Below are 16331 nucleotides of genomic sequence, written 5' to 3'. Positions count from 1 at the left end.
GATAGGATTTCCGCTGACTCTCAGTAAGGTCCCTTCTTCTAGCAATAGTTCTAAGGGAACTGCTGAACATGCACCCATTTGTCCTTCAGAAGAATTTTTAAAAGGATTCAAAAACAACTGGACAGGGATAGAGATGGCTCAATGGTTAAGGTGCTTGCCTGCAAAGCCTAAGGACCCAAGTTCGATTCCCCAGTTCCCATTTAACAGGTGGGGTACAATGTGGCACATGCATCTGGAGTTTGTCTGCAGTGGCTAGAGACCCTGGCAAACCCATTCTCTATCTGCCTCCAAAACAAATAAATTAATAAAAATAATAATAAGGGGGCTGAAGACATGGCTTAGCAGTTAAGGCACTTGCCTGCAAAGCCAAAGGACCCAGGTTCAATTCCCAAGGATCTACATAAACCAAATGCATAAGGTGAGGCATGCATCTGGAGTGTATTTACAGTGGCTAGAGGTCCTGGCACGCCCATGTTCTCTCTCTCCCTCTCCCACCCCCCCAATGAATAAATATTTTAAATTTTTTTTAAAAACTGGAAAAAGTTGAAATCAACTACAGTGAGGGCAAATGACATTCTGTTTCCCTACGGAATAGCAATAGCAACTAGAAGTAAAAGTAGGTAGTATATAAATTTTCTCAGTGGTAGCTATTTTTAAAGAAATTGAGATATATCTTATTAGCTACAAATTTCAAGTGTTATTGGATGACACCAAATGATTAGTTCAGACTTGTACATGGTGGTACATTCTTGTGACCCTAGCAGTTGGGAGGTACAGACAGTATTGCTTTGAGTTCAAGGCCACCTGGCTGGCTACACAGCAAGTAACAGGCCAGCTACCAAGGCTACAAAGTGAGACACATTATTATTTCTACAATAATTTATTTAAAACAATCCAACTGAATATTACATTATATGAGATACATTCTGTGCATGCTGGGGTTCCAAGTCCCCTCTGAAATGTGAACTCTTCTATCATCCCTTCTCTCAAAAGAACTTCAGAAATTTTCCTTGTATGTATTAATTTTGACCACCACTCATTTTTATTCAATTATATTAACCTTTAATTTCCTTCCAAATGCAATATAAACAAAACAGTGCTAAAAGTTCATTTTGTAAAACTATTCTAAGCATCAGCAGTGATATACCTTTCAAATTGTCCAGGATGGCCCTTTCATCACCCATCCTCTGAAACAATGTTCCTAAAACAATTGGTTTTGAGTATCTGCCTTCAATACCTAGTCTTGACATCTGGTACTGATAAGATTTTAGAAGGTGTCTCAAGTTGTGAAATTTCTCCAATGGCATGGTTAAATGTCCCTCCAAAACAACATCAATGATCTCTCTTCTTCTATAGCTTATGTCCTTCACATTACCAGTCAGGCTTTACTTTTGCTGTAAAAAACTACTTGCCCTAAAAATATTTTTAAAGCGTTTGCAAAGGAGCTGCCACAACATTCTGCATATGCCAAACTGTCTTCTGTTTGCTAAAGAATATTCGTAATTAATAAATACATTCTCAAGACACTTATTTCCTTATTTCCACAGTAAGGTTAACTGCTGCCAAAATCTCACAAGTAAACACTTTCACTCATGACAAACAGTGGTTGGTAAGTATGGTGAGTGTGGAGTCTTTACGAATATTTTTTCAATCTAAGATATGGTTAAAATCTGGCAGCTTTTATTCCCACTCAGATAAAATAAGCACTTTACAAATACCGCAATAAGTTTAAATGGGTAAGAAAACTGAAAACCTATCTAAAGTCATTTCCTGAAGTATAGCATAAAGATGCATTATTTTAGCTAAGTAATCCGAGAAACCTCTGTCACATTTCTCTCCTGACTAGGTCAATCTAAGTGTACCCCATCCCCGGAATCCAGCTGTTAATCTTGCAGTCAATTACCCCTCTATAAATAGCTCAGCCTGGGTTTACAGCGGCAGGCATTTTGTATTTTTAAAATTCGTTAACCAAGAGAACGTCACAGTAACTCGGTAACTGGGAGTCCGTCTACCATTTCTTTAACTCTGCACCCCCAACCCCCACCCCGGTCATACAAGCATTTTCCACTACAAAAAAAATTATATATACATATAGATGTATATAAAATATATGTGTATATATACACACATATATATATATATGTATATATATATATAGCCCCCCCTTCACTTGACTAAAAAAGGGGGGAAATAAACCGTTCGGTCGGGGGGGGGGCGCTGCGATCCAGGGGGAGGGGCGGAACTAGGAGCGCCTCCTCGTGTGGCTGCGCCAGCGCCTGACCCCCGCGGGGAGCCGCGCTCACCCGCCCGGCCAGCGAGCCGGCCATCGCCTCCCCCACCTCCCTCAACCAACAAATCCACCGCCGCCCCCCCTGCAGCGCGCGCGCCTCCCCAGACTCCTGCGCAGCCGCCACCGGGAAAAGGCGAGGGGGAGGGGGAGGCCTTCCCGAGGCCTACTAGGCCGCGCCAGAACCAGGGCCTCGCGTGAATGGCCGGCCAGGCAGAGTGAGGTAGCAGGCGCTCACGCGGGACTACGAGACACCGGGGCTCGTGACTAGGGCCGGAGTCCGCTAAGAAAGATGGCATGAGTGGAAATAGGAGCTACAGCCGGGGGCGGAGGGAAAAATTTTTAAGCTTACCTGCGGGCGCGAAGCGACTGAGGGGAAAAGGGGAGCGGGCGGGAAGGGGAAGGGCGGGAGGCCGGGGGCGGAACAATAGGGGCGGGCGGGAAGGCGAGGGGGGCCCCGCTGGCGGGCGGAGGAGGAGGGGGGTGGAGGAGGAGGAGGAGGAGGAAGGGGGAAAGAGACCCCGGGGCGGGTGGAGGGCGGCGGAGGGCGGGCGGGCGGAGGGCGGGCGGGAGAGGGCGCAGGCTGCGGCTGCTCCGGCTGCTGCCTCTGCTGGTCTGGGAGGGGGACGGGGCGGAGCGGCCCGCTTTCAACCCCGCGCACCCTTCGACCCCGGAAGCGCTAACCGCCCCGGGGGCCGGCGAGGCGACTGCGTCGTCCAAACTTTCCCCACGCAATGCGGACGGCCTTCCGAGAGCCTAGAGCGGCTCCTCGGACCGCGTCGGCACCAGTGAGACGTCGGCCAGTAACGTACGGCGGGACGTGGGATAGAGAGGCAGGATGGGGGTTGGGGAGAAAACGAGTGGCCTCTAGCGGACGAGCTGGAAAGCTCAGGCGTAAGTACGGAGAGAGGTGGCAGTCGCCATGGATCTAAGAAGAGAAGAGGAAGAGGGATGTGTGTGACAGAGAGAGGACAGACAATAAAAGTTAAAGAAACTAATTTGCCAAAATCAAGGCACCACACCAACTTCTTAATCTGAAAATTGGTTAATAAATGAATTACATTTCCTTTTAAGAAAGAACTCTTCACCAGAAGTTGAGAGGGGAAAGGCAGTTTTTAGAGTCCCATCCAATAAATGTAGAAGAAATGAGTTAGAAAATCACTAACATTCTACAACCCAGAATTGAGTCAAGTTGGTATCAACAATTACAAATATTTATTTTTATTCATTGATTTATTTCACACACAGAGAAAGAATGGGTGTGCCAGGGCCTCCAGCCACTGCAAACAAGCTCCACAGACATGCGTCGCTTGTGCACCTGGCCAACGTGGATCCTGGGGAATCGAACCAGTGTCCTTTGGCTTTGCAGGCAAATACCTTAACCGTTAAGCCATACCTCCAACCTCTAGCCCCTGCAAACGAACTCCAGACACATTCACCACCATGAGCATCTGTCTTTATGGGACCTGGAGAATCGAACCTGGGTCCTTAAGACTTCACAGGCAAGTGCCTTAACGACTAAGCTATCTCTCCAGCCCAACAATTACAATCTTAAGAAGATATTACAACACAGATTTTCAAATTGTACAGTCAAATAAATTAAGTTCTAATAGATCTGGTAGGCCTCACCTTAGGTCAAGCAAGTGACCAAACTTCACAAGTAGTAGGACTTTAGTAATCATTGGTCCTTGGTGAGTTGTAGTGAGAAGTATAGCATAATTCTTACCAAATGTGTTTATTTAACCTCTGAGCCATCTCCCCTGCCTCCTAAATGTGTTTCCTAATCTAATTAAACAATTAGATGTATCCTGCAATTTACATGGGACAATAGAACAAATTAAACACAAACATAAGAAACTCTGGCCAGGCATGGTGAGTAGTGCAGGCCTCTAATTTCCAACACTGAGGAAATTGAGGCAGGACAATGAAAAATTACAGGCCACCCTGGATTGCATAACAAAACTCTGTCTCAAATAAAAACAGTTTAGTGACTCGCACCTGTAATCTCAGCATTCAGGAGGCTGAGTCAGGCATTCCAGGCCAACCTGAGCTCCAGGGTGAAAGTACTGTCTCAAAAATAATGATAGGGGCTGGAAAGATGGCTTAGCAGTTAAGGCGCTTGCCTGTGAAGCCTAAGGACAAAAGTTCAATTCCCAAGTACCCACATACGCCAGATGCACAAGGCAGCACATGCATCCAGAGTTCATTTCCAATGGCAGGAGAGCTTGGCACACCCCAACTCATTATTTATTTATCTCTCTCAAATAAACAAATAAATGAATGAAAATGTGAAAAGTGTACTGGGGGAGACAGATACGTAGAAGATAGACAGATATGAGAATAATTAAATATAATGAGTGGGTCTTGCTTGAATCCTGCTTTCAGACGGGGAACTGTATAAATTTAGAATGTATCTTACCAGGTAGGTTGCTTACCAAGCATGAACAAAGCCCCATCCTAGCATTGAATCAAGCCACTCATAGTAGCACACACCTGCCTGATATTCCAGCACTGGAAAGTGGGGACAGAAGAATCAGAAATTCAAGGTAATTCTCAGCTACTTAGTGAATTCAAAGCCAGACTGAATTACATGAGATCCTGCCTTTTTTTTGGGGGGGGGGGTACTGTTATCGAGGTAGGGTCTCACACTAGCCCAAACTGACCTGGAATTCACTATGTAGTCTCTGGGTGGCCTCAAACTCATGATGATTCTCCTTCCTCTGCCTCCCGAGTATTGGGAATAAAGGCATGCACCACTAAACCTGGCTCCTGTCTTTGTGTGTGTGTGTGTGTGCGCATGTGTGTGTGTGCGCGCGTGCTTTGTATTTGTATCCAGCTTAGTGGGTTGGTTGGGAATTAAACCCAAACCTGGCAGACGTTGCAAGGAAACTCCTTTATGGCTGAGTCTTCCTCCCAACCACCCAAAAACCATCTTTTAAAAAAAGGGAGAGAGAGAGGACGGCGTGATGGCACATGCCTTTAATCCCAGCACTCGGGATGCAGAGGTAGGAGGATGACCATGAGTTCAAGTCCACCCTGAGACTACATAGTGAATTCCAGGTCAGCCTGAGCTAGAGTGAGACCCTACCTCGAAAAACCAAAACAAGTAAATAAATAAAGAAAAACAGAAAGAAAGGAAGATGACTAGAGACATGGCTTAATGGTTAAGGCACTTGCCTGCAAAGCATAAGGACCCATGTTCTACTCTGCAGATCCCACATAAGCCAGGCACACAAGGTGATGCAAGGGTGCAAGATCACTCATGCACCAGATGGTGCACGCGTCTGGAGTTCGATTGCAGTGGCAGGAAGTATGGGAGCACTAATTCTCTCCCCCTCCCTCTCCCTCTCTCTCTCTGTATCATAAAAAAAAAAAAGCCAAAACAGAAAGAAAGAGAGAGGGAGGGAAAGAGAAGAAAGGAGGGAGGGAGGGAGGGAAAAGAAGAAAGCAGGCAAGCTGGGGAGCTAGACAGATGGCTTAGCAGTGAAGGCACCCAGATTTGATTCTCCAGGACCCACATAAGTCAAATGTAGACGGTAGTACCCAATCTCTCTCTCAAATAAACAAATAAAAATTAGGGGGCTGGAGAGATAGCTTAGCGGTTAAGCGCTTGCCTGTGAAGCCTAAGGACCCCGGTTCGAGGCTCGGTTCCCCAGGTCCCACGTTAGCCAGATGCACGAGGGGGCGCACACGTCTGCAGTTCATTTGCAGAGGCTGGAAGCCCTGGCGCGCCCATTCTCTCTCTCTCCCTCTACCTGTCTTTCTCTCTGTGTCTGTCGCTCTCAAATAAATAAATAAAAATTTTAAAAAAAAAAATTAGGGCTAGACATTCTGCATGCAGTTCAATGGGACAAAGAGAAATCACCACTAAAGATACTCAACAGTGGACACTGCAAGTCTTATATCTGGCCAGCCAAGCCAATGAACCAACGGGTGCAATAGTGGCATGTCTGTCATGGTGGAAACTAACTGCCCTCTAATTGGACTGGAGGCCCCCTCCATGGCAGGGAATACAACCCTGATACTGAAAACTTAAAACAGGGGTAGTCATGAGTCCTAGGGGTGTAATGTCTGCTACTGTCTGGCTAAATGTATATACTATGCGTATCAAACTACCCAGTAAGCACTTCTGTTAATATTCACACCTTTATATTAATGCTACTCTCACTTTTGGTTAAGAATTTTCTCTTTTCAGATGGCAGTGACCTTGGGACGGCTTAGAAGTTATCACAGTGATGGAAAGAAATGACCACAGTGCTCAGTACTTCAATATCTGTATCACACCTTCTAAGGCTGAGGGTCTAATGCGGAAGAGGTGGAAGAAAGAATTTAAGAGCCAGGACCCACGTTAGTCAGATGTACAAAGTGGTACATGCATCTGGAAGTCATTTACAATGGGTGAAACCCCTGGCATGCCCATACTCCCTCTTTTTATTTTATTTTATTTATTTATTTGAGAGCGACAGACACAGAGAGAAAGACAGATAGAGGGAGAGAGAGAGAATGGGCGCGCCAGGGCTTCCAGCCTCTGCAAATGAACTCCAGATGCGTGCGCCCCCTTGTGCATCTGGCTAACGTGGGACCTGGGGAACCGAGCCTCGAACCGGGGTCCTTAGGCTTCACAGGCAAGTGCTTAACTGCTAAGCCATCTCTCCAGCCCGATACTCCCTCTTTCTCTCTCCTCCTCCCTCTTTCTATCACTCTCTATCTCTCCCTCTTTCTCTCTCCAATAAAATAAAATGAAATAAATTTTTAAAAAAGAAAGAAAAAGAAAAAAAAAATGCCAGGCATGATGGTGCATGCTTTTAATCCCAGCACTCAGGAGACAGACGTAGAAGGATCACTTTAAGTTCAAGACCACCCTGAGACTACATAGTAAATCCCAGGTCAGCCTGGGCTAGAGTGAGACCCTACCTCAAAAAAAAGGGGGGGGGGCTGGTGAGATGATTTAGCCATTAAGGCACTTGCCTGCAAAGCCTAAGGACCCACATTTGATTCTCCAGTACCCATGTAAGCCAGATGCACATGGTGGCACATGTGTCTGGAGTTCCTTCACAGTGGCTGTAGGTCCTGGTTCACTCTCTCCCTCTCCCTCTCCCTCAAATAAATAATTAAATTCAACTTAAAAAAAAAGAAGAGGAAATTTTAAAATGTGATATTGGACTGGGGAGATGGCTTAGTGGTTAAAGTGTTTGCCTGCAAAGCCAAAGGACACAGGTTCAATTCCCCAGGACCCACATAAGCCAGATACACAAGGGGGGGAGCATGCATCTGGAATTTGTTTGCAGTGGCTGGCGTGCCCATTTTCTCTTTCTCTCTGTCTCTTCCTCTGCCTGTTTCTCTCTCTCTCTCAAATAAATAATATATAAAATAAAATAAAATGTGATGTTGAAAGCCAGGCATGGTGACACACCCCTTTAATCCCAGTATTCGGGAGGCAGAGGTAGGAGGATTGTTGTGAGTTCGAGACCACCCAGAGAATACAGAGTGAATTTCAAGCCAGCCTGGGCTAGAGTGTGACCCTACCTTGGGGTTGGGGGAGTGACATTGGAATTGTTACAAAGGCATACTTTTAAGTAAATATAATTTTTGTAATGAAAAAGAAGAGGGTAAGTGAGAGAATGGGCACACTAGGGCCGCTAGTCACTGTAAACTCCAGATGCGTGAGCCACTTTGTGCATCTAGCTTTATGTAGGTTCATTAGCCTTTGCAGGCAAGCACCTTAACCACTGAGCAATCTCTCCAGCCCAGGAAATATATTATTTATTTGAGAGAGAGAAACAGAGAATGTGTGTGAGCATGGGCATGACATGCCTCCTGCCACTCACTGCAAATGAACTCCAGGCGCATGCACTGGGGAAATAAACCCAGGCCATTGGGCTACGCAAGAAAGTACCTTTAACTGCTAAGCAATCTCTCCAGCCCCTAGGACATATATTATGAAACATGCAACAGATTTTCAAGCAGTTCTCATAGGTATGTTGATCAAATATCACAAACATTAACATGGTGAATTAAGTGGTAAACTTATGGTTGATGGTTGTGGGTTTTTGTTTGTTTGTTCTGAGGCAGTCTCACCTCTGGCCCAGGCTGACCTGGAAAACTAATGGCAATTCTCCAACCTAAGCAGCCCCACCAGAGGGTGTCAAAGCAGCATGTAACCACACCAGGCTACAGCTGGTGGTATTTTTTTTTTTTCTAAAATATATTTTATTTGACAGAGAGAAAGAGGGAGAGAGATAGAGAGAGAATGGAAGCACCACTGCAAACAAACTCCAGACACATTAGGCCCCCTTGTGCATCTGGCTGACATGGGTCATGGAGAGTCACACCATGATCCTTTGGCTTTGCAGGCAAACGCCTTAAGCCATCTCTCCAGCCCTAAACTTTTTTCTTACTTCCATAACAAGAATTAGGGCTAGACTGTGTGAGAAGGAAAAAAGTCAGTAGCAGAGGCCAGTAAGTTAAAAAGGAGATACAAAGGGAAGACAAAGGAAGGGAGGAGGGTACTTAATAGGTATTGTGTATATATATATAAGTAGAAGAATAGATTAATGGGGGTGAAAAGGCACAAAGTGATGTCAGGGGAGGAGATTGAGTAAAGAAAAGGTGGAGAGAGGGCTAATCAAAATCTGAGAAGAAATAAATAAATAAAGTGGAATCCTTCAGTTTTGGACAATGGAACACTCAGGAGCCATAGATCATTGCTAGAAAATTTTCAGTGCCAGGGATGGGATACCTTCCAGTGAGTTGTTGGCCAGGGAGGTCCCTGATGCCCCCAAAACATTATAGGCTATTGCCAAGGCCCTTGGTTTCCCACCAGGAATAGATGGTAGTACCCTATTGCTGAAGACTCCACATACTTGGGCTGCAAGGCCACTGAGAAATCTTGCTGGAACTGAGTTGATAACCTCCTCCATGTGGACCAACTGACAGAAAGCTGGCAGAAGCTATACTACATGCTGTTCAATGGGAGAAAGATACACCACCAGTGAAGATACTCAACAGTGGACACTGCAAATCTATAATTGGCCAGCCAGGCCAAATGAGCCAAAGGGTGCAATAGTGGCACGTCTGACATGGTGGAAACCAATTGCCCTCCAATTGGACTGGAGGCCCACTCCAAGGGAGGGAATACATCCCTGATACTGAAAACTTAAAACAGGGGTAGTCATGAGCCCTAGGGTTGTAACATCTGCTGATGTATAGATAAGTATATATTCTATGCATATCAAACTGCCCAGTAAGAAACTTCTCTTCATATTAATACCCTTATATTAATGCTACTCTCACTTTGGATAGAGAATCATCTCTTTTCAGATGGCAGTGATCTTGGGACAACTCAGAAGGTATCATGGTGCTGGAAAGAAGTAACTAGAATAGTGAGTAACATCTCGATCACACCTTCCAAGGCTCAGGGTCTAATGTGGAAGAGGTGGCAGAAAGAATGTAAGAGCCAAAGGAAGGGTTGGACTCCTTACAACGTGCTCCCTACAAACAAAAAATTGGACTCGATATCCATGACCTCATAGTGCCTGACACTACCTACACAAGGCCATCATAAGAGGAGGGAAGGGGGCTGGAGAGATGGCGTAGCTGTTGAGCGCTTGCCTGTGAAACCTAAGGACTCCGGTTCGAGGCTCGATTCCCCAGGACCCATGTTAGCCAGATGCACAAAGGGGCGCATGCATCTGGAGTTCATTTGCAGTGGCTAAAGGCCCTGGCATGCCCATTCTCTCTTTCACTCTCTATCTGCCTCTCTCTCTCTCTGTCTTTCTCTCGCAAATAAATAAATAAAAATCTTAAAAAAAAAAAAAGAAAAGAGGAGGGGAGGATCATGGCATCCAAATAGAGGAGAGACTTAATGAGATGGGGAGTGGATGTGATGGAGAATGGAATTTAAAAGGGGAAAAGGGTGGGAGGGAGGATATTACCATGGGATATTTTTTATAATCATGGAAATTGTTTAAAAATTGAGAAAAAAAATCTAAGAGGATGCAAATAAATCATATGGAATCCTCTAGTTTTGGACAATAGAACACTCAGGAGCCCTAGATTGTTGTTAGAAAACTTTCAGTGCCAGGGATGGGAAACCTCCAGTGAGTTGTTGGCTAGCGAGGTCCCAAAAACATTACAGGCCATTGCCGAGGCCCTTGGTTTCCCACCAGGAATAGATGGTAAGACCCTATTGCTCAAGACTCCACATACTTGGACTGCAAGGCCACTGAGAAATCCTGCTGGAACTGAGCTGATAACCTCCTCCATGTAGACCAGCTGGCAGAAAGCTAGAAGAAGCCATTCTGCATGGAGTTCAATGGGAGAAAGAGATACCACCAGTGAAGATACTCAACAGTGGACACTGCAAGTTTTATTATTAGCCTGCCAGGCCAAATGAACCAATGGGTACAATAGTGGTACATCTGTCATGGTGGAAACCAACTGCCCTCCAATTGGACTGGAGGCCCGCTCCATGAGGGGGAATACAACCCTGATACTGAAAACTTAAAACAGGGGTAGTCATGAGCCCTGAGGGTGTAACATCTGCTGATGTCTGGAAAAATGTATATACTATGCTTATCAAACTGCCCAGTAAGCACTTCTCTTAACATTCATACCCTTATATTAACGTTACTCTCACTTTGGGTACAGAATCTTCTCTTTTCAGATGGCAGTGACCTTGGGATGACACAGGAGGTATCACAGTGCTGGAAAGAAGTGACTGGAGTACTGAGTAACATCTCGATCACACCTTCTAAGACTCAGGGTCTATTGCGGAAGAGGTGGCGGAATGAATGTAAGAGCCAAAGGAAGGGTAGGACTCTTTACAACATGCTCCTCCAGGCACAAAATGGCTTGGATATCCATGACTTCACAGTGCCTGACTCTGCCTACACAAGACCATCATAAGTGGAGGAAAAGACCATGACATCAAAATAAAAGAGACTGATTCAGATGGGGAGGGGATATGATGGAGAATGGAATTTCAAAGGGAAAAGTAGGGGGGGCTATTACCATGGGATATTTTTTATAATCATGGAAAATGTTAATAAAAATTGAAAAAAATTAGGGCTGGAGAGATGGCTTAGTGGTTAAGCACTTGCCTGTGAAGCCTAAGGACCCCGGTTCGAGGCTCGGTTCCCCAGGTCCCACATTAGCCAGATGCACAAGGGGGAGCATGCGTCTGGAGTTCATTTGCAGAGGCTGGAAGCCCTGGCGCGCCCATTCTCTCTCTCCCTCTATCTGTCTTTCTCTCTGTGTCCGTCGCTCTCAAATAAAAAATAAAAAAAAAAAAATTGAGAAAAATTAGGGCTGGAGAGATGGCTTGGCCATTAAAGCATTGCAAAAGTCAAATATTTTCATTTTTTTTATTTTATTTGAGAAAGAGACAGATAGAGAATGGGCACGCAGGGCCTCCAGCCACTGCAAACAAACTCCAGATATATGTGCCCCCTTGTGCATCTGGCTTACGTGGGTCCTGGGGCATCGAACCTAGGTCCTTTGGCTTTGCAGGCAAGGGCCTTAACCACTATGCCATCTCTCCAGCCCAAAATATTTTTGTTTTGTTTTGGTTTTCGAGGTAGGGTCTTACTCTAGCTCAGGCTGACCTAGAATTCACTATGTAGTCTCAGAGTGGCCTTGAACTCCTACCTCTGCCTCCCAGGTGCTGGAATTAAAGGCATGCAGTACCACACCTGGCTTAAAAATATTTTTTAAATTATTTTTATTTATTTATTTGAGAGAGTGAAAGAGGCAGACAGAGAGAGAGAAAATGGACATGCCAGGGCCTCCGGCCACTGCAAATGAACTCCAGACACGTGCCCCCTTGTGCATCTAGATTGCGTGGGTCCTGGGAAATTGAACTGTGATCCTTTGGTTTTCCAGGCAAATACATTAACAGCTAAGCCATCTGTCCATCCCTTAAAAATTTTTTTTTTTTAGGCCAGGCATGGTGGTGCACACGAGGCCACCCTGAGATTACATAGTATAATTCCAGGTTAGCCTGAGCTAGAGTGAAACTCTACCTTGAAAAAAAATAATTTTGTTTTTGTTTATTTATTTATTTGAGAGCGACAGACAGAGAGAGCGCGCGACGCGTGCGCCCCCTCGTGCATCTGGCTAACGTGGGTCCTGGGGAATCGAACCTCAATCTGGGGTCCTTAGGCTTCACAGGTAAGTGCTTTACCGCTAAACCATCTCCAGCCCTTAAAAAATATTTTTAAAAATTAGAAAAATGGTGGGGGGGGAGGAGGGAGGGAATTACCATGAGATATTTTTTTATAATCATGGAAAATGCTAATAAAAATTTAAAGAAAAAATGGGCTGGAGAGATTGAAGCCTAAGGATCTCAGATCAAGGCTCCATTCCCCAGGACCCACGTTAGCCAGATGTACAAGAGGGCGCACGCATCTGGAATTCCTTTGCAGTGGCTAGAGGCCCTGGCATGCCCATTCTCTCTCTGCCTCTCTATCTGCCTCTTCCTCTCTCTGTTGCTGTCAAATAAATAAAAATAATTTTAAAAATAAAAAAAATTAGAAAAAATATGTGGAATGGAACATGACTAGTAAAATACTCTTAATACTAAAGCAAGGTGATGGGAATTGTAAGTATTCCTTGAAGTACTTTATATATTTTAAAATATTCTTATTTATTTATTTGCAGAGAGAGTATGGGTGCACCAAGGTCTCTAGCCTCTGCAAACGAACTCCAGATGCATGTGCTACTTTGTGCATCTTGCTTTATATGGGTACTGGGAAATCAAACCCAGAACATCAGGGTTTGCAGGCAAGCACCTCAATGGCTGAGCCATCTCTCCAGCCCAAAAAGTGCTTTTATCTATAAATGCCCACATTTAAGTGTGGACATTTAAAACTTATGTAAGGGCTGAAGAGATGACTTAGCCGTTAAGGTGCTTGCCTGCCAAGCCGAAGGACCCATGTTCGACTCTCCGGATCCCATATAAACCAGAAACACAAAGGTGAGACAAGTTCAAGGTCACACATCCCCACTAAGTGGTGCATCTGGAGTTCAATAAAAGTAGCTGAGGCCCTGCACACGAACTCTCTGTCTCTCACCACTGCACGCAGTAGCTCACAGATCCTCACAGAGTCTGCCAGCTTTTCTGAGTCCTAACTCAAAAAGTGGTCCATTATTTTAACAGACATTAGTGTTAAAAGCCAGGCATGGTGGTGCAAACTTAATTCTAGCATTCGGGAGGCAGAGGTAGAAGGATAGCTGTGAGTTCAAGACCACCCTGAGGGCTGGAGAGATGGCTTAGCAGTTAAGAGCTTGCCTGTGAAGCCTAAGGACCCCAGTTCAAGGCTCGATTCCCCAGGTCCCACTTTAGCCAGATGCACAAGGGGGCGCACACATCTGGAGTTTGTTTGCAGTGGCTGGAGACCTTAGTGTGTCCATTCTCTCTCTCTCTCTCTCCCTCTTTCTCTCTCTGTCGCACTCAAATAAATAAGAATAAACAACAAAAAAAAATTTTTTAAAAAGATGATCCTGAGACTCCATAGTGAATTCCAGGTCAGCCTGAACTACAGTGAGACCCTACCTTAAAAAAAAAAAAAAATCATTAGTGTTAGCCTGTTGGACTTTTTCTTACTGCTAAGACTGAACCCAAGACCTCATCCATGCAAAGCAAGTCTTCTGAGCCATGAGACATTCTGAGCAGTGCAGAGTGGTACAGATTTGTAATTTCAGCACTTTGCAAGCTGAGGTACAAAAACAGGAGCCTAGGGCTGGAGAGATGGCTTAGCGGTTAAGCGCTTGCCTGTGAAGCCTAAGGACCCCGGTTCGAGGCTCGGTTCCCCAGGTCCCACGTTAGCCAGATGCACAAGGGGGCGCACGCGTCTGGAGTTCGTGTGCAGTGGCTCGAAGCCCTGGTGCGCCCATTCTCCCTCTCCCTCTCTACCTGTCTTTCTCTCTGTGTCTGTCTCTCTCAAATAAATAAATAAATAAATAAAATAAAATAGATTAATAGTTTAAAAAAAAAAAACAGGAGCCTAGTTTGGGCTACACAGCAAGACCCTAGTTAAAAACATTTTTTTTTTCTATGTTTGGGGGGGTTATATTTTTGTCTTTCAAGGTAGGATTTCATTCTAGCCCAGGTTGACCTGGAATTTGCTATGTAGTCTCAGGGTGGCCTTGGACTTGTGACAATTGTCTTAAATCTTCCTCCCAAGTAAGTGCTGAAATTAAAGGCATGCATCACCATGCCTGGCTTCAAAAAAAGAAAAAAAAAAAAATTTAGAGCTTGACATGGTGGCACACGCCTTTAATCTCAGCTCAGGAGGCACAGGTAAGAGGATCGCCATGATTTCTACATAGTGAAATTCCAGATCAGTCTGGGCTATAGCAAGATCCTACCTTGAAAAACAAAAACAAAAAGATACCACCAACCCAAAAAAAGAAAAAAAAATCAAAAGCCATCTTATTTAGTAGATAGATGGTGGAGACGAAACCCCAAATTACGGGCTGAAGAGATGGCTTAGCAGTTAAGCGCTTGCCTGTGAAGCCTAAGGACCCTGGTTCGAGGCTCGATTCCCCAGGACCCATGTTAGCCAGATGCACAAGGGGCGCATGCGTCTGGAGTTCATTTGCAGTGGCTAGAGGCCCTGGCACGCCCATTCTCTCTCTCTCTCCACCTGCCTCTTTCTCTCGTCTGTTGCTCTCAAATAAATAAATAAAAATAAACAAATTTTGGGGGTGGGGAGGGAGGGAATTACCATGGGATATATTTTATAATCATTGAAAATGTTAATAAAAATTTTTAAAAAAAGAAATAAACAAACATACAAACAGACACATGCAAAACAAATAAATAAATAAATAAATAAGGTGGAGGACTAAGAGAGAGGCTAAGCACTTCCTTTGCAAGCCTGAGGACCTGAGGAAGCCTGAAAGATCACCTGAATTATCTGTAACTCCAATCCTACAGGGGAGCAGAGACCTGAAAATCTTGCCAGAGCTCACAAAACCAGAAATAACAGAACCAAAACAAAAACCCTGGTAAACTCTGGGATCAGTAAGACACTGGCTCAAATAAGATGGGATAAGGAGGGTTGAGGAGATGGCTTGATTTGTTTTTTCTTGAAAAGTCTGCCAACCTGGTTCGATTCTCCAGTATCCATATGTGGTGGTTTGATTCAGGTATCCCCCATAAACTTAGGTGCTCTGAATGTAACATCTCCAGCTGATGGCAATTTGGGAATTAAAGCTTCCTGGAGGCAATGTATTGTTGGGGGCAGGCTTATGGGTATTATAGTCAGCTTCCTCATCAATGTTTGGCACACTCTTCTGTTACTATTGTCACCTGATGCTGGCCAGGAGGTTTTGTCCACTGTTCATCATTGTTCAACAATGGCACTGCTCATGTCATTGTTTTCCCTGCCATCATGGAGCTTTCTCTCTAGTCTGTAAGCCAAAATAAACTCTTTTTCCCAGAAAAAAATAAAAAATAAAAATAAATTTTAAAAAAAAAAAACCTAATTACTCTCTCATAGCTGATGGAGAGCACTGAAGATTTCTTTAGCAGATGTGAAAGCTGGTGCTAATGGCCTATATTTATTCTCTTGAGGAAAGGCAAATGAAGATTCATTCTGCTAAACCTGAACCAATTATAAAGGTTTCTCCCTGTTGGGGAGATGGCTCAGCAGTTAAGGCACTTACCAACAAAGCCTAAGAAACCCAAGTTCACTTCCTCAGTACCCACATATCACCAGATGTACAAGGTGGCACATGTGTCTTGAGTTCATTTTCAGTGGCTGGAGACCCTGGCTCGCCCATTTTGTATTTACCTCTTTCTCTCTCAAATAATATTTTTTTTAAAAAGAGCTGCAGGCTGGAGAGATGGCTTAGTGGTTAAGCACTTGCCCGTGAGGCCTAAGGACCCCGGTTTGAGGCTCGATTTCCCAGGACCCACATAAGCCAGATGCACAAGGTGGCACATGCATCTAGAGTTAGTCTGCAGTGGCTGAAGGTCCTGACGCACCCATTCCATCTGCCTCTTTCTGTCTGTAGCTCGCTCTCAAATAAGTAAGAG

At 44.8% G+C, this 16331-nt stretch overlaps 1 protein-coding gene across 22 annotated transcripts in view; it reads right to left on the bottom strand.

Annotated features, from left to right (window-relative positions):
* Pcbp2 (poly(rC) binding protein 2) overlaps nt 1-2735 on the bottom strand; it is a 44141-nt gene extending 41406 nt beyond the window's left edge. For 10 of the 22 annotated variants that reach the window (XM_045152768.1, XM_045152771.1, XM_045152773.1 and 7 more), the window contains exon 1: nt 2640-2735. The gene's annotated coding sequence lies outside the window, so the exon portion shown is untranslated. The remainder of the gene's footprint in view (nt 1-2639) is intronic. The other 12 variants (XM_045152781.1, XM_045152782.1, XM_045152785.1 and 9 more) reach the window with 3 other exon arrangements.
* Nucleotides 2736-16331: the final 13596 nt, after the last annotated feature.

The sequence above is a fragment of the Jaculus jaculus genome, chromosome 6, assembly GCF_020740685.1.
Source record: "Jaculus jaculus isolate mJacJac1 chromosome 6, mJacJac1.mat.Y.cur, whole genome shotgun sequence".
NCBI classification, from domain to species: Eukaryota; Metazoa; Chordata; class Mammalia; order Rodentia; family Dipodidae; genus Jaculus; species Jaculus jaculus.
The sequence above is the reverse complement of the archived record's forward strand: the minus strand, read 5'-3'. Positions and strand labels throughout refer to the sequence as shown.